This window comes from Erinaceus europaeus, chromosome 8 (genome assembly GCF_950295315.1).
Source record: "Erinaceus europaeus chromosome 8, mEriEur2.1, whole genome shotgun sequence".
In the NCBI taxonomy this organism is placed as follows: Eukaryota; Metazoa; Chordata; class Mammalia; order Eulipotyphla; family Erinaceidae; genus Erinaceus; species Erinaceus europaeus.
In genome coordinates, this window is record NC_080169.1 from 68,492,636 (window position 1) to 68,520,056 (window position 27,421).

General features: G+C 34.9%; 1 protein-coding gene and 1 non-coding gene across 10 annotated transcripts in view; one reads left to right on the plus strand and one right to left on the minus strand.

Moving 5' to 3' along the window:
- Positions 1–27,421, plus strand: part of MAGI2 (membrane associated guanylate kinase, WW and PDZ domain containing 2) — a 1,693,309-nt gene that overhangs the window by 116,982 nt on the left and 1,548,906 nt on the right. The gene's annotated exons all lie outside the window — the stretch shown is intronic.
- On the minus strand, positions 18,579–18,685 carry LOC132540009 (U6 spliceosomal RNA). Its single transcript, XR_009551294.1, has one exon. It is a non-coding gene; the product is annotated as a U6 spliceosomal RNA (small nuclear RNA).

The window sequence follows — 27,421 nt, forward strand, 5'->3', positions numbered from 1 at the left end:
TTGTCCCCCTGACCTCCTTTTGTCAGCCCAAGAGAGAGTTATGGGACTGTATTTGGTGTCACTCTGACCAGCCCTTGTTCACCCTCCTACAGACAGCCCAGTATCCTACTCTATTCCCCAGATCCCTGGTTGCAAGTTTCCTCTTGGAGCTCATGGTAGCAGTGACTCCAAATTCTCCATCTTTGCTCTGCCTCCCCCATCAGATAATTCTTTACCATCAAGCATATATTATAGTATTTGAGTTAACAATTATATTACAATACATTATTTGATTTATTATTTTTTGGTTTTAGAATCAGCTCACATTTTCATTTCAAACTTTATGTTGAACTTTAGTGATGGGAACATTTTTTTTTAATTTTTAATATTTTATTTATTTTCCCTTTTGTTACTCTTGTTTTATATTGTTGCTGTAGTTATTATTATTGTTTTTATTGATGACATTGTTGTTGGATAGGACAGAGAAAAATGGAGAGAGGAGGGGAAGATGGAGAGGGGGAGAGAAAGACAGACAACTGCAGACCTGCTTCACCGCCTTTGATGTGACTTCCCTGCACGTGGGGAGCCTAGGGCTCCAACTGGGACTCTAACCAGGCCCCTTATGCAGGTCCTTGCACTTTACTCCATGTGTGCTTAACTCGCTGTGCTACTGCCTGACTCCCTAATTTTTAAAAAATTATTTAATTTATTTATTCCCTTTTGTTGCCCTTGTTGTTTTATTGTTGTAGTTATTATTGCTGTTGTTATTGATGTCATTGTTGTTGGGTAGGACAGAGAGAAATGGAGAGAGATGAGGAAGACAGAGAGGGGGATAGAAAGATAGACACCTGCAGACCTGCTTCACCGCTTGTGAAGTGACTCCCCTTCAGGTGGGGTGCAGGGGGCTGGAACCAGTATCCTTACACTGGTCCTTGCGCTTTGTGCCACCTGCGCTTAACCCACTGCACTATTGCTCGACTCCCAGTAATGGGAACATTTTATAATAAGAGTTACATCCATGTTGTCCCAAAGGACACATACCATCTTTTTTCGAATGCAGAATAGTATTCCATAGTGTGTATTATTTACAGTAGCCAAAAAGAGGAAGGAATCTAAATCCCTTTCAACAGATGACTGGATAAAGAAGTATACTCCAATTATTTGCCTATAGGCATTAGACTTTTAGGCTAATGTGAATAACATACTCTATGGTTATGGAATACTATTATAATGTCAAAAAGATGGTATTGTATCCTTTGGGACAAATTGGATGGAACTAGAGGTAACTATGTTTAGTGAAATAATAAGTGAAAGACAGCCAACTACCAGATGGCTTCATTCATGAGTGGAATTTGGAGAACTGAAATACATAGATTTGGAAAGGAAAAGAAAAAATTGTTTCTAAGACTTTGAAAGAACTATGGTGGTTGTCATTGGGAGGGTGAGGACACAGAAGTTTGGTGGTAGGTACACTGCGGAACTATACCCTACAATCTTGCAATCTTGTAAACCACTATTAATTACAAATAAAATTGGCTTAAAAAGGAAATAAAGAAAAAAATAATTAGTAAAACTGTGTATTACTTACTGCATATTTGATTTCTGTAAAAAATGGCGACTAATTCCTAGCACTGCAAAAACGGTATCATCTGTTTTCCATCTACACCATGCCTCGGCCTCGCGTGAGCTTAATGTGCAGCTTGGCGATACGAGAATCCGGCATGAAGCCCAGCTAGTCTATCTTGGCGTTACTCTCGATTGCACTCTGTCATTTCACAAACATCTCATAAAAACTGCAGCAAAGGTGGGCGCGAGGAATAACACCATTGCAAGACTGGCCAGCTCCTCATGGGGCGCGAGTGCTTCCACACTACGATCATCATCTCTGGCATTATGCTATTCCACTGCAGAATACTGTGCCCCAGTATGGTTCCGTAGCCCCCATGTCCACTTGGTCGATTCCAAATTATATTCCTCCATGAGGATAATTTCTGGAACCATCCGTTCCACCCCGGTTCCATGGCTGCCAGTTCTTAGCAACATCGCCCCGCCAGATATTCGTTGGGATGCGGCATCATCTAAGTTCATTTCCCACGTCTACGCTCGACCGGACCTGCCAATATATGCGGATATCTTCGCCCACCCTGTTCAACGCTTGACGTCTCGTCACCCAATCTGGTCCCCTACGCCTACACTGAACTTCTCTGTTCCAGTCTCTTGGAAACAGAGCTGGCAGTCAGCTGAGGTAAAGAACAAACACCTCATCACAGACCCCTGCAAGCGTCAACCCGGCTTTGACCTAGCACGTTATGATTGGGCTCTCCTCAATCGTTATCGAACAGGCCATGGCCAGTGCGCCGCTATGTTCCATCGCTGGGGAGCCAGAGACGACCCAAACTGCCCCTACGGCTACAGACAGACTATGACCCACATAGTCAACGACTGCCACCTCTCCAGATTCAAAGGAGGTCTCGAAACTTTACATCAGGCTCAACCTGATGCTGTTGACTGGCTACGAAAGAAGGGCAAATGCTAGAAGAAGAAGAAGAAGAAGAAGAACTTACTAAATTAATCTGCCTCCTTTAAAATCAACTAAGTATGTCTAATCATTTTCATTTACTCTCAACAAAGCAAGAAGACACAAATCTCCCTGCTTTTTAATTATTCTCCCTGAGTCTCATCCTTTTTCTTAGCCAAAGAAAAACATGGTAATGGATTTCATGTATTTAGAAGGACAAAGAGAATTGATATTTAACTGAATCTAAACTTTTTTTAGTGTTAAAAACTAATTCCATTTAATTTATATTCCTGAATAGTATTTAAAACTAACCCCACTGTTAATTTATTTTATACACATGTTTTTCATAAATATTTGTATAAATCTTTCCACTTTAAAACCTAAGTGATGAATAAAGATAATTATTTCCTTATTTTTTACATCTATAATTAAAACAGAACTGTCAGAGTGATTTTGGAGATTAATTGGTAGAGAAAGGAAATTTGGCAAGATACACATCATCATTTTCATCACTAATTTATTTTTATGTATTTATTACATTTAAATAATGTGGTACCCAAGTATATTTGAAAGAATAGAATGCATTCTATTTCAATTTAAAATTTTGGGTAGAATGCAGTGTGTGTGAGACTGATGGCAGAAAAAAACCCAGTACTAAACTATTGTATTGTGATTAAGTTATCTTTTTAAGCTGTTGTTGAATGTGACCAGTACTTCCTGGGTTTGATGTCTAGTACCATCACCTGTAAGTGAACTAGAGCAAAGTCAACCTTTCTGAACTCAGTTTCTTCATATATAAAGTGAAGATAATAACTGTAACTATCACATAGAGTACTTTGAGAGCTATACAATCAGAATTTGGCACATAAAATTGTTGTTTTATTTTGGAAGTCTTTTTGTAATCATTAACAAGAAAGGACTTCTGATTTATTCTCTTCTAATTCTAAGGAAACAAATTAAGATCCTGAGAAAGAAATGGTTCCTGAGAAAGAATGGTTGGAAATAACATTCAGTTTTTCCACCTTTTGAAATCATCTTAGCTTTGTATATAAACATAATATCCAGAAGACAAAGAAAGTTAAATCTCTTAGAGCTTTGTTTGTATTATTTTATAAATCACTAAACACTTTCTTCCATGAAACTATTGTTACTGAGAATCAATATCACCTAATAATAAAGTTTTGTGGATATTGATAAAAGGCATAAATAACCAAATTATAAAAAAAATAATTTTAAGCTTTAAACAGCAATCATTTTATGTACAAATAAAACATTGCAGGCAACTAGTAAATGCCAAATGATCACAACATTATTTTGCTTAAATGTGAGATATGCTTTTTCTAAGCTAAAGAATTTAAGACTTCTTGAATATTTGTCAAAATTAATCTTGTATAACTGAGTTGTTACTCTCTTCCATTGTTATAAATGACTTAACATTCTCTGAATTGCACATTTTGCTCTAAAACAGAATACACTGTTTAATGTGCCTGTGTTTTATATCATAGCATTTTCAAATACGATAAGTGTTTTAACAAAAGATTAGGAATATTTTATGTGGTATAAAAATAAAAAAGCAGCTGTAAATGATGAATGCTCCTTTTTCCCTAGAAAGCTCTTTTTCTATAATAGAAGATAAAAATTCTACAGCCATCCATTTGATATGCACACCTTAGAATAGTTTCTGTACATTCATTTAAAAATTCAGTGCACAAATTTCTGCACCACCTCCAGAGACACATACTTTTTATTTTATGACTAAACTTAGAGAATTATAACATATTAAAACATAACTCTTACATGATTACTTAAATGACATAATTTTATTTTGTAGCAAATAGGGCATTTAAATATAAATAATCTCTTAATCTGTATCATTTATAGGTTGTAAAAATACTTCATTATAGAATTCTGTATCATTTGTTTTTATCAAGTGTTCCATCTTGTCACCTTGACCTTGCATTTTTATAGTAAAAATCCAGCATACTTTTAAATTTAATATTTATACTTCAAATTTCACTAGCAAATCTATAAGAATAAGTCATAAGTAGCACAGTATTAATAATTTTACTTGACATTTGTCTAAGCTATAATTTTGAGACAATTTAGTTTAGCCACAATGTGTATTCTCAGCCACATAGAGATATACATTAAATATCTACAAATCGAAACTATTTCATATTTTATACATGCTTTCCATTAAGATATAAAACAGGAAAAGTTGTTTAATAATCAGGAACCTAAAGGTGAAAATATAGCAGATGAGATTTAGGGTCTCCCTTTTCAAAAAAGGTAAGAAGTCTATTTTAGAAATTTTTGAATATAAGAACAATCCCTGGTATAATACAAAGAAAAGATCATCAGAGAAGAACAGAAATAATCCATAGAAAAATTGAGTTATGGTAAAGCCGATGTATTTGAGATTAGAGAAAGAAAAAGCAGGATCCAGAGCAATCAAGATAGCTTACTTGGATAATGTGCTTTCTCTGTCATAGTTACAACCCAAGATCAGGCCTGATCCCAGACATACTAAAAGAAATTTGAAGGTTATACTATCTTTATCTATATACTTATCATTTCTATTTTAAAATGTCAGTTTGAAATGATAAAGTCTCAGTGATGAGAAGAGAAAGAAGGAAAGAAGGAAGGAAGAAGGGGGAGGAAGGAGGGTGGAAGAAAGGGTGAAAGGAAGGGAAAAAGAAAAGAAAGGAGGGAAAAAAAGAAGAAATGTCTGATCAAGAAGGATTGAGCACATTTTATATTAACTATCAAATAATTTGATAACATTACAAAAAAATCTGTTACTGTAGTTTTTATCAGTTCATTATTTTAAATTTTATGTGCTATTTATTTTTCTAAAAGATGTTTATACACTAGAAGAATGTTTGATTTTTTCAATTTAAACTTGTATATATAAATGAAAAAAGAAAAATGATTTAACATGGACACTATAATAATGAAAATCATTACTAAATTACTTGGTGATGTTCTTAATATCTGACTTATTACTGCACAATATTGGAAATAATATGTAAGAGTGAGTTTCTAGACTAGGAAAATAACTTTTCCTAAGTGGAAAAAATATTGTATTCAGGCATATGAAGATGATAGTTATAAAATTTGAAAAAAATAGATATTACTGTCAGTGGGAATCTTTGACACCAAATATTTTGACTACAAAGGTTTTTCCTCCTCCTCCTCCCTCTCACCCTCTGTCTCCTCCTCCTCATTATTATTAATTATTTTACTGATTAGGGTTAAGGTAAGGCATTTTTTTCTAGATCACTATTTCATTTAGATAGAGATGGAGGATGGAGAGAGAGAGATAGGGAGAGTGAGAGAGAGAGAGAGAGAGACAGAGAGAGAGAGAGAGAGAGACCAACCCAGTGCCTGAAGCTTCCCTTTTTGCCCTGGTAGCTCCCATGTGCTCCTGGGGTTCCAACCTGGGCCATATAAATGGCAAGGCAAGTACTCTCCCCAGTGAGATATCTGTATTCCCTCAGAGGCTTACTTTCAATATAGACTACTTCTTTTACATCAGTGTTAGCTTTTTGAGAACACATACAGGAACCGAGCTATAAAATGTTTTCTTTCTCTTTTTAAATTTTTGATTACTGATTTAATAAATGATTAACAAGATTGTAAAATAACAGGGGTACAATTTCATAGTTTCCATCATCAGAATACCATGTTCCATCTCCTCTGTTGGAAGCTTCCTTGTTCTTTATCCCTTTCTGGGAGTATGAACTAAAATTCTTTATGAGGTTCAGAAGGTGTAAGGTCTGGCTTCTGTATTTGCTTCTCTGCTGATCATGGGCTTTGGCAGGTTGATCCATACCTCCAGCCTATTTCCATCTTTCCCTAGTTACTTTTGGAGATCAATAATGCTCCTGCATTGATGTCACCAGAGAGCTTTATAGATTTTGAAACATTATTGAAGTGTCTCTACTTTTACTACTTCTCCCCCACTCTCTCGTCTTCCTAAGTTAAAAAAAAATGAAGAGTTGTGGTTGGAAAGCTCTCTCAGCCATATTATGCATGTGCAAAGTCCTAAGATAATTTCTGAGCTCTGCATACAATTTTTCATATTAACTACTTCAAAATATTTGAAGATCATATTGACTTGCTGCTGCTTTTTAAGGCCAATTATTTTTTTCACTTGAACTATTAGTGTTATTATTATTTTTAATGAATTGATCTTGGTGTATTCGTATTCCACTGCCTTTTGCAGTTTTTATCTAGTGAAACTGTTTTAAAAATATTCTGTTAATAGGTAATTTTTACTGCATTATTAAATAGGTTTGATTATCATTTTTAAGATTTTTGTTTATTAACTCAGATAAATAATATGTGTAATTTAATTATATATGTGCATGTACATATACATGTATACATATATACCATGCTTCCCAAATGAATATTTCTTTGTCTAAAATTTTTTTATTATTAAAATGGAAAATATTTCAATCATATCAGATTCTTTCTGCTTATTTTTTAAAGTGGAAGGAAATGCAGTTCCACTTATAAAAATAAAAGGGCTTTTGTTTATTTGAACATAGTTAAGAAAAGAAGAATTAATACTATAGATTTATTTGAGTTTATAATATAGAGAAAGATCACTTGATCAGTTCTCTTTTGCTGCCAGGTGAAAAGATCCAACTTATAAATCCCTTAGTACAACTAAATTTAAGCAATGATTTTGAACATGAGTGCTTCTTCACAATTGTGAATAACTTAGAAATAGTGGTTTCACCCTTAATGTGCCGCTTATTAAGTTGACTGATTTGTAATAGAAAAACATTTTAAATATTGAGATAAGTAAAGCTTGAGAGACTAGTAGGGTCCAAAAGCATAGATATAGAACATACAAAAGTTCAAATAATCTTAGTAAAGTATACTAATATAGGCTTTGTGATATGAAATATAACTGATTAATATTTAGCTTGAGAAAATATAGAACAATGATACACCTTTATTTTGCAACATACTTGTGATTTTGAAGTCAAGCTAAAAAATGTCCACATGAAAACCTTTCACACTTACCCAGAGGATAGATCTATGTATATTTGAAAGAAATAAAATGGGAAAAGAATGGCCCTTGTGCATCTAAACTCTTAAGCAGTTCCTTAATAACAAACTAAAAAAGGTTTCAAAGAATTACTCCTTGTACTTGAATCTGTGTTTATAAGGTTCTAGATAAGGGGAATTTAAAATTTTATTTTATTGGGTGAAAGTATTTTGCAATATGACTGTTGATATATGGGCACATCAATACCCTATCACCTTCTTCACTTTATCCCAATCTCTTCCCTCCCCAGAATCTTTTGCTTTGGTGCATTATGACCTGCCCAGGCCAGGGTTTAGTTTGTTTTTTCCCTTTTTGTAGTTTTTAAGTTCCACTTAAAAGTGAGATCACAGGCAGAAGTTGAAAAACATGATCAGAAGAAAAAATACTAAGCAAAACTTGGACTAGAGTTGGTGTATTACACCAAAATAAAAGACTCTGGAGGGGTGGGGGGAGTTCAGGTCCTGGAATGGAATGACAGAGGACCTAGTGGGAGTTGTACTGTTATGTGGAAAACTGGGAAATTATATGCATGTACAAATGATTGTATTTACTGTTGACTGTAAAACATTCATCCCCCAGTAAATAAATAATAAAAAATAAAAGTGAGATCATTTGGTATTTGTCCTTCCATTTTTTACTTCTTCTTCTTCTAGCGTTTGCCCTTCTTCCGTAGCCAGTCAACAGCGTCAGGTTGAGCCTGATATAAAGTTTCGAGACCTCCTTTGAATCTGGAGAGGTGGCAGTCGTTGACTATGTGGGTCATAGTCTGTCTGGAGCCGCAGGGGCAGTTCGGGTCATCTCTGGCTCCCCAGCAATGGAACATAGCAGCGCACAGGCCATGGCCTGTTCGATAGCGATCGAGGAGGGCCCAATCATAACGTGCTAGGTCAAAGCCGGGTTGACACTTGCAGGGGTCTGTGATGAGGTGTTTGTTCATTTTTAACTTATTTCATGTAACACAATATCTTCAAGTTCCATCCAGGATTAAGAAAAGGAGATGACTTCATCATTTGTTATAGCTAAGCAGTATTCCATTGTATATATACAGTATTCCATTGTGTATATACATCACAATATTCTTAGCCATTTGTCTGTTGTTAGACATCTGGGTTGTTTCTAAGATTGGGCTGCTACAAATTATGCTGCTATGAACATAGGTATACATAGATCTGTTTGTATATATGTGATATATATACATATATATACACATACACACACACACACACACATATATATATATATATATATATATATATATATATATATATATATATATCCTCTAGCCCCTAGAAGAATCACTAGACCATAGGAAAGTTCCATTTCGAGTGTTCTGAGAATCTGCAGACTTGTTTTCCACAGGGATTGGACCAATTTTCATTCCCATCAGCAGTGTAGAAGGATTCCTTTTTCTCCACATCCTCACCAAGATTTATCAATACTGGCCTTTATAATGTGTGACATTCTCACAGCTGTAAAGTGGTATAACCTTATTGTCTTTATTTGAATTTCTCTGATAATCAATGATTTGGAGCATTGTCATATGTCTGGTGCCCTTGGACTAAATTAAGATGAAAAGCTTATGCACAGCAGAGAGAACCTTAACTAAAATATAGAGACTCTCCAGAGTGGAAGAAGGTCTTCACATACAATAACACTGGACAGTGAGCTATTAACTAAAATCTAGAAAGAACTTACCAAACTCAGCAACAACAACAAACAAATAGCCCCATTGAAAAGTGGAATGTAGATATAGAAGGAATATTCACCAAGCAGGAATGTTTTGTATATAGTACTTTGGCATCTACAAAGGCCTTTTATATCATTTATTGAAAAAATATACCCGAATAAAGACTTGATTAACTGTGTCTGTAAATTGATTGGGACTGAAGTGAAGTGGGCTATATCATGACTAGATGAGAGGAATAGTGGCATATCACAGTTCTGTTTGAGAAGCTATCTTGATCAGTATTGTTATGTCTATCAAATCAAACATTTGAATGAGGGTACAATCAGCAAGATTTTTATATTTGTTATGTGTTGAACCTTGGGAAAGACAATTCCTATACTTTTAAAATTTTTTATTTATAAAATGGAAATATTGACCAGACTATAGGATAAGAGGGGTACATCTCTACACAATTCCCACACCCAGAACTTTGTATCCAATCCCCTCCCTTTATAGCTTCCCTACTCCTTTTCCCTTTGGGAATATGGACCCAAGATTATTATGGGGAGCAGAAAGTGGAAGGTGTGGCTTCTATAATTGCTTCTCCTCTGAACATGGACATTGGCAGGTTGATCCATACTCCTAGCCTGTCTCTTTCTTTCTCTAGTGGGGCAGGGATCTGGGAAGGTGGGGCTCCAGGAAACACAGTTGGGTTGCCTTCCCAGGGAAGTCAGGTTGGCATCATGGCATCATCTGGAACCTGGTAGCTGAAAAAGAGTTAATATATAAAGTAGAACAAACTGTTGAGTAATCATAAACCTAAAGGTAAGAATATAGCAGATGAAGATTTAGGGTCTCTGTTTTAGAAAAAGCTAGTAGGTCTATTTTAGGTATATTCAAAGAGGACCATGAATTTACTAGCTTTTGCCTGAGCCTGACATCTAATATGCAGGTGGACCCATGTTATTGTCTGGGGAGATAGTGTCTTAGTTGGAAAAAGGACCAGAAAGCTGTAACATGGAAGAGAGTAGCTCCCAAATATGGGGAAAGTATATACATATTATTAACTGTAAACCCTATTGATTTGATATATTGATTTTGATTCCATAGTCATGGCTAGGGACATACCAGGTTGCAATAATTTCAGGACCCATCTTCATTTGGTAGTAGGTAGTATGTTGACCAACCTCCCTTCAGAGAATAGAACATTCCCTGCCATTGTTGATCCACATTATGAGCAAGGTCCTATAAGGGCCCACAAAGGTGTCCATTATGTTGTTCCTGATGGAGATAACCAGTGACAGTAGTAAGAGGGATATGTTAGAGGTCTAGGTCCATCATGTATGTGTGGGAATCCCAGGATTCCCTGACTAGAGCTCCAGGTGATGGGGTGGCCTAGTAGTGACTAAAGAGTCATCCTTAACGTATTCCAGTCTCTTACCCTTATTCATCTTTTGTAGTCCTTACTTTGTCTGACAAGGCTAGCTTTGGAGTGACTGAGGGATTTGTAATAGGAGGTAGGAAAGGAGAGTATCTAGGTCTAAGTAGAAACTGTTTCACCAGGTACATTAAGGTGCCTTTTTAGTTCTTTCTACTTTTCTTGCTTCATTTATTGACTCACTGAACTTTTGCTTTTCAGTATATATTTTCCCCTAGCTTATGGATACATGTACTTATCCCCTATTGTTGTTGTGTGCGGGCCTTAACCCGGCGTTCGGTTCATCCCGCACCCTATCTCATGGGCCCTGGTCTAAGGATTTGAGGTTTTAAGAAGTGTGCCACTGGAAATGGAATTAAGGAGTCCTATGAACTAGGAAAGTAGTCACCAGAGTAATGAAGCTGAAAGGTTGACATTACTTGCCTGACATCTCTGGACACAGTCCAAAGTGTAACATGCCAAGGTGGTACTGGTTAGATTGCTTAGGTTGGAATCAACAGAAGCATTATCAGTTTGTATGAATTGAGAGAAATATGCAGGAAAGTGAGCCCCACCCCAGAGGTTCCAGGCTTGGGAGAAATATGTGCTTTTTAGAGAAAGGGGATAATTCCTGCTGTCTTAGGGTTTGAGAACAAGAACACAATAGATTGTTATTTCTATAACCAAATTATTTGGCAATTAGATTAATGTTGAAAATCCCTTTGTTAGGATTTGCTGTATCATACAAGACCTCACCATAATTTATGACCTTTTATGTTATTTACTTATAGCTGTATTTTATAAAGTAATGCCACCAGTTGCTTCTGTTCTTCCTGTTCTAAGCTTTTAGTAGATCTAATATTTCAAAAACATATTTCATTGTTAGAAATGTATTAACAATTTGAGCCCATTGTTAAAATTCAGTCTGATTACCAATTTGAGGTTTTATATTTCAGAGCTATGGTCGATGCATTAAAAAGTTTTGAGACATTTGATTAATTTTCCCCTCATATTAATTAAATAGTGATTTATGAGACTATAAGTTAACAGGAGTGTATATTAACACCATTCTCTCCACCAAAGGTCTGTGTTCCTCCCCCCTTCTCTGCCCCCTGTGAAGTTTTCAATCTACCCTCACCCTCCACTCAGATAATTTTCCTTTGGTGCCCTACTCCAAACTCAGTCAGATTCTGCTTTGAGTTTCCCTTTTTGTTCTTCTTTTTCAACTTCTGTTTATGACTGGTATCATCCCATACTCATCTTTGTTTTCTTAATTAGCTCACTTAACATAATTCCTTCTGGCTCCATCCAATATGGGTCAGAGATGGTGGGTTCATTGTTCTTAATAGCTGCATAGTATTCCATTGTACAAATATACCACAGCTTTCTCAGCCATTCATCTGTTGTTGGGCACCTGGTTTACTTCCACGTTTTTGCTGTGCAGAAGCTCTTCAATTTGATGTAGTCCCATTGATTTGTTTCTGTTTTAGTATTCCTTGCAATTGGGTTTGAACCATCAAATTTGTCCTTGGTGATAAAGAAACTTGGTGAGACATTGATGGGTATCGCATTGAATTTGTATATGGCCCTGGATAGAATATTGATTTTCATGATACTAATTCTTCCAATGCATGAGCATGGGATATCTTTCCATTGCTTTTTATCATTTTTCTTTGTATCATAGTTTTCAGTATACAAATATTTCACTTCTTTGGTCAGGTGCATTTCTAGATTTTTATTGATTTGGTGCAGCAGTGAATGGGAGTAATTTCTGGATATCTTCTTTGTTTGCATAAAGAAATGCCACTGATTTTTATACAATGATTTTGTAGCCTGACACATTGCTATATTGCACAATGTTTTCCAGTAGCTTTCTGCTTGATTCTTTAGGTTTCTCTATGTGTAATATTGTATCATCTGCAAATAGTAAGATTTTGACTTCTTCCTTTCCAATCTGTATTTCTTTGACTCCTTTCTCTTTCCTGAATACTATGTTGAAGAGTAATGGTGATAATGGTCCAGTCCCAGATCTGAGGGGGAATGTTTTTAGCTTTTGTTCATTGAGTATATGTTGACTGTAGGTCTGGTGTATATGAACTTCAATATCTTGAGGAATTTTTCATCTATTCCTATTTTTTGTAGTGTTTTGAGCATGAATGGGTATTGGATTTTGTCAAAGGCTTTCTCTGCATCTATTGAGGTAATAATGTGGTGCTGGTTTTGTTTTTAATTGATGTAGTGAACAACATTGATTGGCTTATGTATATTGAACCAGCCTTGCACTTCTGGAATAAATCCTACTTGGTCATGATGAAAAATCTTTTTGATATACTACTGTATCTTGTTGGCTGGGATCTTGTTTAGTATTTTAGCATATATGTTCATTGGAGATATTGATGTGTATTTTTCCTTCTTTGTTGTGTCCCTATCTGCCTTTGGTATTAGGGTGATGTTGGTTTCATAGAAGGTAGAAGAGAGTGTTCCTGTTCCTTACTTCTTTTCATTGTAATTATGACTTGTTTTGGTGTCTTAAGGTCTGGGTTGATTCCTTTTGGCACTCTCTTTGGCTCTTGAGTCTTAATGTCCTTTCTGTTATTTAGGGTTGAGGGGTTTTCTTCTATTATTTCCTTTAGGATATTTTTCCCCTTCCTCTCTTCCTCTGGTAGCCCAAAGATGTAAGTGTTACTTCTTTTGAGATCATCCCATATGACTGTTGTTTTCAGTGTCTCTCAATCCTTTTTTTTTTTTTTTTTTTTTTTAGCTTTTACCTCCTTCTTAGTTTTCTCTAACTCATCCTCTGTCTGGCTAATTATGTTTTCTGCTTCTGTTAATCTTTCCCTTCCCTCAGCTTCCTTCTTCAGTTCTACTACTTTTTTTACCTTGCTTGTTACAGTACTAGCTTGTTCTGCTGGCTGGCCTCTTAGCTCAGCTAGTTCAGTCAGCTTTCAGTTCTCTGTTTATCTTGAGGTAGCCAGTAGTTTCCTTGAGAGTCTCGTCTGCTGTTTCCTTATTTCTTATAGCCTTTCCTCAATAGCTGTTCTCAGTTCTGTGATTTATAGGTCAATTAATGTTTGGATACTTCTCTTATTTATAGTTGCTTCTGACTTATTTGGAGTTTCTTCTGGGCTCCTGTCCTGATTCATTGTGGTAGCAGTTTTATTTGCTCTCAGTTTAACCCCTTTGTTAAATTGGTGTGGTTTGTATTTTTCTGTCTTGTTGTTGTGTTGTGTGAATACAAGCCACACTTTACAAATGAATCCACAAACCTCAGAAATTACAACAATAGCAACCAATGCAAAGATTAATGCAGTTCAACCAAAACCAGTTAGCCAAGCAACATCTCCACCCCCAAAACAAAAACAAACAAAACAAAAAGAAAAAGAAATAAATAAAAGAAAAAAAGCAAAGCATGAATAGACAATTGTGAAAATCATCTGTCAACTATAAGTTCTAGAGATAGCGGAAAAAGAAAGGAAAAGAGAAAAGACACACATACACAGGGGCTGGGTGTGTGTGTCTTAGCAACAACAGCTAATTTTGGTCAACCTAAAGAAGAGGGAAAACAGATAAGCAAAAATAATAATAATTACAATAATAAAAAAAAAACCTAACAGGTAGTCTGAAGATTAAATCACTTCAGATTGGCTGCACACAGCCTCATCTCCTTCCTAAACCAAGAAAAAAAAAAAACAATTACAAGAATTGAGAAACATAGGAGGAGAGAGAAAGAGCTAGACATCAACAGATAATTTTGGTCAACCTAGAGAAAAGGGAAAACAGATAAGCACAAATAATAATAATGACAATAAAAAAAAAACCTAACAGGCAGTCTGAAGATTAAATCACTCCAGATTGGCTGCACACAGCCTCATCCCCTTCCTAAACCAAGAAAAAGAAAAAAAAAAAAAACAATTACAAGAATTGAGAAACATAGGAGGAGAGAGAAAGAGCTAGACATCACTCTGATAAAAGCTGAAAAATGGGAGAGGTTGAGGAAAGAGCATAATTATTATGCAAAAGAACTTTCATGCCTATGGCTCAAAGTCCTTTGTTCATTTCCCTGTACCACCATAAGGCCAAAGCTGAGCAGTGCCGTCATCTCTCTTTTGGCATTTTTTAAAGATTTTATTTTTTTATTTATTTATGAGAAACATAGGAGGAGAGAGAAAGAGCCAGACATCACTCTGGTACATGTGCTGCCGGGTATTGAACTCAGGACCTTATGCTTGAGAGTTCAAAGCTTTATGTACTGCGCAATCTCCCAGACCACTCTTTTTGCATTTTTATCTCTTTACTATATATATATATATATATATATATATATATATATATATATATATATATATATATATATATGTGTGTGTGTGTGTGTGTGTTTATATAATTTTGATCTGAACATTGCAAGTGATGGTTTAGTTTAAATGAGTGTAATTTTTTTTCCTTTGAAACACTCACATGCACATTCATGCAAATTTATCTTTAATCTTACTGTCAAGCTTTTCCCATTTTGTGTGAATAATAATATTTAATGGATAACAAAACAAATGCTCTTTGTAATAGCTTTCTATTGTAATAGAAAAATAGAATCTAAAGCAATGTTAGAATCATATCTATTTTAGAGTAAGTTGGGACAAAAGAATGTAAAAATCAATTGTGTCAAATAAAATAAGGTATAAACAAGCCTAATATTTTTGAAGTATAGGTTTATCCTATAATTGAATTAATAAAATATTTTAATATTAGAAAAATGTAACTCTGGGGGACCAGATGTTAGCGCAGTGGGTTAAGTGCACAAAGACGGGCTTAGGTATACTGGTTCAACTCCCTGGCTCCCCACCTGCAGGGAGGTTGCTTCACGGGTGGTGAAGCAGGTCTGCAGGTGTCTTATCTTTCTCTCCCCCTCTCTTTTTTCCCCTCTTTTCTCAATCTCTCTCTGTCCTATCCAACAACAACAGAAATGGCAACAATAACAACGAGGGCAACGAAAAATGGGGAAAATGGCCTCCAGGACTGGTGGGTTCATAATGAGTAGTGCAGGCACTGAGCCGCAATGATAACCCTGGAGGCAAAAAAAAAAAAAAAAAAAAAGTAACTCTAGTGGGGAATTACTTTATAGTTTGATTTATTGTTGTTAACTAAAATGTAAAATGCCATTCACTGAATAAAAGCTATTACTATTCAGTACGTTGCTCCCCCTTTTAACACTCTCCACATAATGGGAAAAGAGTAAAAATAATGCTTTGTATACTTGTAGCACATATCTCCATGGAGCCCAGAAGATTGGGTTGACAGGGTCTAAAAATGATTTTGTTAGGAAGAAACAGAAACTAGTATTACCATAATTATTTTTCAGGTACTGAAACTGACACTGAGTCCATATGTAGCTACTAATGTGAACATGATACAGTGAGAAGTGATATGGATAGCTTCTTCAAGTCATATATGTGGTCAGTAGTAGTTATATGAAGGAATCTTATATAGGATTCTTATTTTATTTTTTGCTTGCATAAGTGAACATATGACAAAACAGTATTTCAAGGACTAAATAACATTATACACATTTATGCAGTGATTTTTTTTTACTTTTCATTAGCAATATAGGAATACTATATTAAATAACTCTGTTGCCAAAATTCATGTGCTAAGGAATGAGGAAGATTAAAGATGTCTTTTTTTTTAATTAAGTTTTTATTTATTTATTTATTTATTTTCCTTTTTGTTGCCCTTGTTGTTTAACATTGTTGTGGTTATTAATGTGGTTGTTGTTGGATAGGACAGAGAGAAATGGAGAGAGGAGGGGAAGACAGAGAGGAGGAGAGAAAGATAGACACCTGCAGACCTGCTTCACCGCTTGTGAAGCGACTCCCCTGCAGGCGGGGAGCCGGGGGCTCGAACTGGGATCCTTACGCAGGTCCTGGCGATTTGCGCCACGTGCGCTTAACCCGCTGAGCCACCGCCCGACTCCCTAAAGATGTCTTTTTTTAAAGTAAAACACACAGCAGGTGTAAATGTCCAGGCAAAAATAATGGTAGATATACAACACATAGATAAATTCAGAATACATTTCTATGGGAGAAAACATCAGGGTGCTTAACACTGTAATTGTCCAAATATCATTATATCAAATATATTATATCTTTTGATGCCATAAGATAGTGAGTATATTCCAGTTATCTCATGAACAATCTCCAGATGCTCAGGGTAGCAGCCAGACATCAAAGTTCTGGATAATTACATATGGCAATACTACCACTCTATCCTATGGGCCAGGAAAATCTCATACATATCCAGACTTCACCTTAAGATCCTTTAAAAAAAAAATTTATTTATTCCCGTTTGTTGCCCTTGTTTTATTGTTGTAGTTATTATTGTTGTTACTGATGTCGTCGTTGTTAGATAGGACAGAGAAAAATGGAGAGAGGAAGGGAAGACAGAGGGGGAGAGAAAGACACCTGCAGACCTGCTTCACCGCCTGTGAAGCCGGGGCTTGAGCCGGTTCTTGCGCTTGGCGCCACATGCGTTTAACCCGCTGCGCTACTGCCCGACTCACAGGCCAAGATTCTTATAGTAAGAGCCACAGGGTGAAAAATACTTTGTAGTATTATTAGACAAAAGAATGTACCTGTCAGATTAACAATTTATATTTTGCAAATATAGATGCAAAAGTTGCAATCAGTGTTTCTATTTAGCAAGTATAAAGAAGTCTGGGATTAGAAACTTCTTCAACAAAGAAAGGGAGAGAGATCTATAACTATATATCCATCTTTATGTATCTATATCTGTGTGTCTAGAGAGATATGAACACTGCTCAGCTCTATTATATGTTGATTTCAGGGACTTAATCTCATACTTTTTCTACATGAGTCCAATGTTCTACCACTTTACAATCTTTATGGACAAGGAACGTATATTTCTATAAATTCCAGATGAAGCTAATGGTGTTAGTCCATGAACTCAGTTTGGGAACTAATGATACAGTCAATTTAAATTACTGTTCTTTTATTTTTTATGGAGGAAGAAGTAATTATGTCCAGATGCAAATTAGATGCCATGGTCAACAAAAGCATCCATCTGAATAGTGTACATGCTTTGCTATGCATGTAACTCAGGTCCGAGCCTGGTCACCACCATAATAGAGGAAACATCAGTCTTTCCCTTTCTCTCTCTTAACTGAAAAAGTCATTCTAGAGTGGCAAACCTCCAGTAATTACAGAAAAAAGTTAGTTGTCTGCCTAGCTACTTGTTTTTAGAAGACTGAGTTGAAAGAAGTAGTCAGAGCGGGAAAATAACCTGTTTCTTTTTAAACAAACAAACAAAAATTTCTAGTTAAAATCTGTATCACTTTAAGTCATTCACAGTTTAGACTCTATTTTCATTTCACTTCAACATTCACTTGGTAAATATGTACTGAGCACCTCTTACGAAACAAACATATGTAAGAGAGAAATAAATGAGTCCTGCCTCCATGTATGTATTCGCATTCAATGTTGTTTTGCTTTAGTGAAATCAAAATATCTTTAATTAAATAGCATAATTATTTTGGCCTTTAGCACTTAATGGGAAATTATCAGCAATTTCCCATCTGAATATTCTCTATAAAAATCTAAGTAGACTGATAAAGATGATTTTGACTGTAGAATGGAGACTGGACTACTAATAATCATCTTTTATAATAACAGGAAATACAAGAATGGCACAGGTAATTAAATGAAATAAGTTATGAAAATAGGAGCTATGTGAAATCTATGAAAAATTAAACTTTATTATTTTAATTTGTATTCATTTGATTATTGATTTTAAATGATGTCTTAATCATATTAGAAGGATTATTTATATAAAGTATGGTATATTGGTGAATGTTACATGATTTAATTACTGTAACTTATATTTTTAAAGACATTTAGTGTTATAAGTAAATATGTACAATTTTTTTAAAAATATGGAATGCTTCATAAATTTGCATATCATCTTTGTTCAGGGGCCATGCTAATCTTCTCTGTATCGTTCCAATTTTAGTATATGTGCTGCCGAAGCGAACACAATATGTACAAATTTTAAAGCAAAACAGAAACAACTTCTTTTTTCAAATTTTTGACCTCAAATTGGCATAGTAAAATGACTGAAAGGAAATGCATAAAATTTTCAGATTAAAAGTTATTTTCATTTCTTGCCCTTGGTTATATTATAGAATTTTTTCCTTTTTCTTTTAGTTTTCCACTTTATTAGGGGGCTAATGGTTTTCAGTACAGTTGTTGACACATTGGTATATCTTCTTGTCTCCTCATGATGGAAGTCAGCAGAATATTCTCACCCCAAAATTAGATCCTTTTCTGTCCACTGAATTAATTATTGGATGTGCAACTGAGATAAATGATTTGACTTTGTATTGCTGTGCAGTTATAATCTAGCTGTTATTTTGTTTGCTATACATGTAATTCTCAGTGTTCCTATATAGAATATTTTTTTTCCTCTTTAAAGACTTATTTACTTATTTTGATCAGTTTACTCAGTGGTTATTGCTTACAGTACAGTTGTTGATGGGTAAAATTTTTATTTCCCTGTGGTAAGTGAGTGTCTGCAAAATACTCTAACCACCAACTTGAGTCATTTTTCACTATTAAGCATCAGGACTCCAACACCCTCTCTGTCCCCTTGATTCCATTCTTCCCTAGAGTGTTTTGCTTTGGTGCAGAACACCAGACCAAGTCCAAGTTTTCCTGTTTTCCTGTTCTGTCCTTGTTTCTTAAGTCACAACCAATTTTTATCTGACTAAATAAAAATAAATATCTGGCTGGAGCATATAGTTCTGAGTATTCCATAAATTCTGAATAGTGTCACAATCTCTTCTCAAGCACATCATCATCTCTGTCTGTGAGTATTTTTTAAATGGACTCAGAGAAAATACTTGTAAGAATATGCTACCCACACTCATCAATTAATAAATCCTCATAATAGCAGAAAAACAATTTATGGTGTATGTATTGCATGGGCAAGAATTTTCTAAATGTTAATCCTTACCACTATCTTTTGAGTTTTTTTTTTTCTTTACTATTGCACTCACAGGGAGACTGGGGCCTGTCAATGTTCAATAACATCTACAGTTCATGTCTGTGAAGTGAAAAGCATGATTCAAACCCAGCCAGCATAGCTCCAGGGTATGTAATGCTCTCTTTTTAATGTGGCATATGAGAACAAACTGAGGGCCTCTCACATGTGCAATACTGCTGAGCCACATACTTGACCCTGTTTTTATTTTGTATTTTTAGAGTGAGAGAATGAATGAGAAGAGGGATTAGAAGAGGAAGAGGCACCAAAGCATCACTCTGCCATTCATGGTACTCCACTTGTTTTCATCTTTGGCACTATCCATATCAACTGACCCCATGTATTTCTGGGGGTCAAGCCCAGGGGCTCACACATATAAGTCTCATGCTCTGCCACTGACTGCTTCCTGGCTTCTTTTAATGTTTCTTGATATTCTAAATGATCTTCCTTTAATTTTTCTTTTATCTTTTCCAAAAGTTTAACAATGTGGGGAGAAAAATCATTACATATTACTGTGATTTTAGATGAAAACCTTATACTTAAACTTTTACCAGAACTTTGGTGTTTGAATGTAAAATTTTAGGGTTCTTTGAAGTATTAAGATTCTGCTATTTATCACCATGCCTAAACGGGGGCCGAGTGCATGAGGAAGCTTCCATTCTTGTTTTCAGCATCTGTCACAACAGCTAAATTCCTGGGTGTTGCATTTCATTATTAGTTTTGCTAAGATGTCAGGGGAGTTGTTTTTAAAAGTGGCTCTTGCAGTTTTTAGTAATTAAAGAAAAACAGGATGCTAAATATCTGAAAATATATCCATGACACTGAACTTAATTGGTTTTGGATCACTAATAAATCTAGAATTTATTTTTCCAAGAAAAACTAACATTACGATGATTTATTTAATGGAAGTAAAAGATTATTAGAATATTTTCCTTAATTTATTATATAATACATAGCAAATAAAATCTTCAAAAATTTAAAATACAGATTTATTAACTTCTTTTTATATAGGTTAAGCTAGAGAGGTAAATATATAATAAAATTCACTAACATAGTAATGTGACTTAAATTAGGTTAAAATTCCATGGCTGTCTGTATTCTTTAGTTTTTCTTATAAAGAGCCTAGATTTATAGCTATATCAATGATAATGGTTATTTGAAATTTACTGTGCTATTCTTTTCAGGTTTCATATAAAAGCCTAGAAGCAAGTTCTCATTAATTTAAGATCTTTATTTTAAGTTCTTTTTGCCTATATAGTTGGCTCAACTTCTTTTTAAGAAAGAGCGCAACATATGTCCAGAATACCTAGTAAATTTCTATACAGTGAGAATGCCAGCATTAAAGTAACTGATTTCCAGTTGCATATGCATGTGTTTCTGTGTGCTTAAGCATTTTGAATCGTTGGCTTTAACGTATTTTTTATAAATAATACCTTCTCTGTGAAGGCATCTCAAAGATTCCTCATTCTGTACATACACATATCTTAACATAAGCAAACAAAAATGAAACATCAGTCACAAAATTATGTTTTCCTATGAAACTTTTTGTATGTCCTGCTTGTAAAATTAATAAATTTAATTTATTTTCCCATGATCCTTCCTGCACAGTGCTGCTGTAATGCTTTCACATTGCATTAAATGTTAATCTCTATATCTGCTTCCTTCACTGGAAAATGGACTATTTGAAATCTTGTTTCTCTGTATCCATCATGCTATCACAGTGACTAATCTCTTTTCTTTATCATAGTAGTTTATTTTAATGTTTTTTCATTGACAAATACTGACAAAACAAGGGCCTTCTATAAAAACTTATTTTTCAGCATTATTTGTAGAAATTTAAAGATTTCAAGAAATGCATGCCGTAAAAGGACTATAATACTATGCATTTTATGTTGAGGGAATGATATGGCCATGGTAGGTAATAAGTTTGTGGCTGGTACATCTGGAAGTGTTTATAACTAAGAATAATAACAAAGTGTTTATAACTAATAATGGTAAGTGTTTATAACTAAGAATAATGGATATAGCTTTTTCAGATAGATAGGGAGATCATACTACCAAAGCTACCCCCAGTGTAGTGGAGCTAGTGCTCAAACCTATGTTATATGTCTGACAAACCAGGTGTTTTATCAGATAAGCAATCTTGACAGTCTGCATTATTATTTTTGGTTTTCTTAAAGGCTAAGGATCCCATCTTGGCTTTTTAAAAATATATTTTTTTATTTATTTAGATAGAATTCTACTGGAGATTGTTGGGAAGAAACTGGTTCACATTTAAAGTCTATCATCATGATACACTTACATATCTAGTCAGAAAGCAATAGGAGTGATTTATTTTGTTCTGTAACTGTCATCTTAGAGACCAAGTTATTCCTTAGATACAAGGGGATATTTAAGGCCTTACATAGTGTGTGAATATCTAAAATGCAACTTATCCCATTTTATAAGAGTGATATATAATGAAATTTTTTTAGTTTGTTTATATATGTGCCAAAAATCCATTTTTTGTATCCTGCAAGGTTGGTTGACTATAATGTTATTGCAGAGGTTCACAATGTCTTAAAAACTGAGGATATTGCTATTGAAACCTGAATTCCTGATAATTATTTCTAATGGATTAAGTATCTCTTACATTTTATTAATGTTTAATACATCCTAGGCAAAAATATTAAGATCAGGACCAGCAAAATAACTTACTAGGTTTATGCACCTGTTTTACATAAAGGTTACTCTGGTTCTAGCATGGTTCCACCTGCATTTGAGAAGATTTGATATTGCGGTCTTTTGTCCTTCTCTTTCTCACTGTCTCATCTAACTCAATCTGAAGAAGTCAGCCAAGAGTAGTGACAGCAAAAACTATTATATATATAATATATAATAGTTATATATAATATATATATATTCATTTCTAAGGAACATGGAATTTGCACATGCTTGGTAACATCACTCCGTGACTGGTTTCTCATTACTCTGTTTTGAAAGAGGAAGGAGGGAGAGGGAGAGGGAGAGGAAGAAAGAGAGAGAGAGAAAGAGAGAGAGAGAGAGAACCCTATTGCACTATATTTGGAGCTCCCCTGATTTAGTTCATTTTGTGCCCACATAATACAGTCTGCTCACACCAAAGACATTTTGCATGGTGATGAGCATACTTTCCCAGATAAAATTGAAGGAATGGGCAGTGTCTCACCTGGTTAAAGGCACATAGTGCTAAGCACAAGAACTAGGTAAAATTGATACAGTGTTGATTTCAGTATTGTAACATTTTAGTAGTTTATACTCATACCTATATATATATACATCCATACCTGTATGCATCTCACAGCAACCACTACCAGAGTTCTGCTGTCATTATTACAAATATGTATTCTCTCATTTAGCGCTTTGAACTAAGTACTCACCCATGTTTTAAAAACTCAAAAGTAGGGGTCAGGTGGTAGTGCATCTGGTTAAGCACACACATTACAGTGCACAAGGACCTGGGTTTATGCCCCTCATACCCACCTGCAGGGGAAAAGCTTCACAAGTGTTGAAGCAGGGCTGCAGGTGTTTCTCTGTCGCTTTCCCTCTCTCCCTCTCCCCCGTTCAATTTCTTTCTGTTTCTATCCAATAATAAATAAACAAAAATATTTTTAAAAGCTAAGATGGGACTCTTACCCTTAAAAAAACTAAAAAGTAATAATGCAAACTGTCAAGATTGCTTATCTGATAAATCACCTGGTTTATCGTATACATAACATGGGTTTGAGCCCTAGCCCTACTACACTGGGAGTAGCTTTGGTAGTGTGGTCTCCCTATCTTCCTGTCTATCTGAAAAGCTGTCTCCAGCAATGCAATATATATATATCTTTTGATCAATCAACCTTTTCTGCCAATAATATTTGCCCAAATTCACATACCTGAAGAAGCTGTGGAGACAGACATATCTTTACTTTTCTAGAAATGCTTGAGGCAGCTAGGTACACTTTTCCTTTGTTTAAAACTATTCACTTAAGGATAGTTACCTTAGTTACAGGTGACAAGGCTAGCCTCTTCTATCCTTAGCTCTTTTAATTACTGCGTATTCTCCATTATAAAGTAAGGTTTCAATAAGCCATCAACTATAGTGATAATTTAATTTCTCACATGAGGGCCTGCAAAGTAATTCACCTGGATAGTGTACTTGTTTTGATGTATGTATCACTCAGTTTTGAGACTATTGTCTGCATTAGCAGGAACTTTGTGCTGTGGTGTCTCCCTTCCCATTTATTTATTTATTTATTTATTGAACACAGATAAATTGAGAGGGAGGGGGAGATAAAAAGAGGGAAAGAGACACTTGCAACCCTGTTTCATCACTTGTGAAGATTTCATTACTTGTGAAGATTTGGTGGGAAGCCAGGGGGCTTGAACTCAGGGCCTTGTACTTCATACTATATGTGCTTAACCAGGTGTGACACTGCCTGGCTCCCATGTCTTTCCCTTTCTATATTCCTCTTTATCTCTGAAAAATTCATCCTGGAGAAGTAAAGCCCCAGAGATGCAGTCCATCATATCTGAAAGATGACTGCTTCAGTATCTACCACTATAAGTTATGTAATTTTTGTCATCTCACTATACTTTATTATTAGAAAAGTGGATTGAGTGGTCCTAATTATCCTTGTACTCCAAACAGTTGCGTGAATGAATCATTTATTTTTTTCTAGGTGAAGAAGAAAAAGTATTAGAAAGGAATTATCAAATGTAAGTGACAAAAAATAGATGTCCTAGGCTGGAGAAATAACTGATTTGAATAGTCTACTGCTCTGCCATGTGCACAATCGAGGTTGAGTCTGGCCCCCATAACATTGAAGCAGTCTTTGGTGCTATGTTCTCTTTCACTGTCTTCCTGTCTATATGGCTCTTTTGTCTGTATCTAAAATGTTAACATTAAATTAAAAAGTTACAGTTAAATGAGGGACCCTGTCTACAAACTTCACTCTCTTATCTCTATTATTTGGAAAATTCATATTATGCTATAATCTCATTTAATCAATGGGTTAGACTTTAATAAGGTTACTAGATGAGTAACTCAATAACTGTCTTAAATTAATCTAATGAATTGAAATGACTATCCATATGATTGTCATTTAAAGTGTTAATGTTATATGATTACCAATATTAAATGTAACTTAAATGAGAAATGTAGGTCACTGCTTCATCGTTATTGCTAGCACATAATAGGCATTTAGAAGAGAAATATCTCTCTGTGTATTCTGTTTCCTGAGTTCACTTTTTGCATTTACTTTGTCTTTCAATTTTCAGTTATATTACCTTTTATTCCTGTCTCTAATAACACATAGAAATAATACATATTTTAGCTAATTCAGTACATGTACCTATTATGTAATCACCATGGTATCCAGGCTTTTAATCCCAAGAAAAGATATTTATAGGAAGAAAAATAAATCTTTTGTACACTCATTTAAGGTGTGCTGTTATGGAAGCACTGTTATATCTTATTCTGTCTTTCATTATTCATTACTATTTCGTCTAGTAAGTTCCTTTGGAACATAAATGTAGTTGGGCCTACTTTTTAAGAGGATCAATGTTTAATAAATGTTAGACAACCTAATATTTCAATTTAAGGACTATGCCTATATGACTAAATGTTGGATAGTAGATGATCTCAAGGCAACAAGACAAAATCATGTAAATATATTCATGTCACATTTCTTTTGTGTGTTTTCCTTTTAATGACAAATGCCTGGATGATCAAACACTGAAATCAGGTTCATGTGGTAAATTGAAAAAGAGTTAAAATCAAAAGTATTCTTTTAAGTCTAACCCAGTGTTCATTTATTAGTAGCTCTGCTTAGTTGAGTATATAATATCTAACGTAGTACAAATGAATAAATAGCTTTTGTAAATCAAATGCAAACTCTTTCATAGTATACTATATTAGTATATAATTTTATTGTACATAATAATCTGTATATAATTCATTATCCAAATTATGCCCATCTAATAATCAAAATTCAGTGACACTGAAAAAAATACACCAGGATCTGAAAGTGCTCCCCCCATCCCTAAAGTCCTTTACTTTGATGCAATACCCCAAACATAGTCCAAGTTATACTTTGTGTTTCTTCTTTCTTTTTTTTTAAACTTTCTTTTTTATTATTTGTTTTCCCTTTTGTTGCTCTTGTTGTCTTTTTAGTGTTGTTGTAGTTTTTGATGTCGTCGTTGTTAGATAGGACAGAGAGAAATGGAGAGAGGAGGAGAAGACAGAGAGGGGGAGATAAAGAGAGACACTTGCAGATTTGCTTCACTGCCTGTGAAGAGACTCCCCTGCAGGTGGGGAGCCGGGGCCTCGAACCAGGATCCTTAGGCTGGTCCTTGCGCTTTGCTCCACGTGCGCTTAACCCGCTGTGCTACGGCCTGACTCCCATGTGTTTCTCCTTTCTTATTTCTCAACTTCTGCCTATGAGTGAGATCATCTCATAGTCATCCTCTTTCTGGCTTATCTCACTTAACATGACTCATTCAAGTTTCATCCAAATTGAGGTGAAAAAGTTAATTCATCATTCTTAATAGCTGAGTAGTATTCCATTGTGTATATAAACCACAACTTTCTCAGTCACTTATTTGTTGTTGAACACCTAGATTGTTCCCAGGTTCTGGATATTAAAAATTATATTTCTATGAACATAGTTATAATCAGACAAGAGGCTAATGACCAAAATATATAAAGAGCTTACCAAACTTAGTAACAGCAACAAAAATGACACCATCCAAAATTGAAGAGAGGATATGAACAGAATATTCATGAAAGAAGGGATTCAAAAAACCAACAGACACTTCACTCCTATGAGAATAGTATATTTATGTTCATAGCAGCATGATTTGCTTTGTTTTGTACAGTCTATCTGTGAGTGAGAGCATCTGTATTTGCTCTTCTCACTCTGAGGAAGCTCTAGATAATTTTCCACAAGGGATGCACCAATTTACATTCTCATCAGCAGTGTAGAAGTGTTTCTTTTTCTTTATACTCTCTCCAAAGCTTGTTGCTTCTCTCTCTCACTTCTAACATTTTACTTATTTTATTTCAATGAGAGAGAGAGAGATGGGGAGAGAGAGATCACAAGAAATATAAAGGCCAGAGGAATACCCAGCTCCGGTTTATAGTGGTGCTGGAGATTAAACCTGGGACCTTGGAACCTCAGGTGTGAAAGTCTTTTTGCATAACCATTTTGTTTTCTTCCCACTCCATTTGCTGTTTCTATTCTTTATAATGTACAGCACTCTCACAGGTGAACAATGGTATCTCATTGTTGTCTTTATTTGCATTTCTCTGATAACCAGTGACTCAGCACTTTTTTCATATGTGTTTTGGCCATTTTGAGCTCTTTGCTAGAGTCTATACTTGTTCTCTCCTTATTTTTATTTTATTTTTTTGCTGAGCATAGTGAATTATTTATACATTTTGGTTTATTATTCCTTTATCTTATCTATAGAGGTGCTCCAAGGAAGTTGAGTAGCACTGTGGTGTCATTCCCTTTAGCTTTTCTTCTCCTTCTTTGTCTCTTCCTCTCACTGTCTCTGAAATAAAAAGTGAAAAAATAGATCTAGGAGTGGTGAGAACATGTATGCTCAAAGTTCTAGCACCACAAAAATAAGCTAGACAATCAGTCTTATTTTCTTTAGAACACAGTAAAATGTCTTCAAAATCAAATGTATAGTTATATTTATATAAGTGCATTTATAGATGCACAG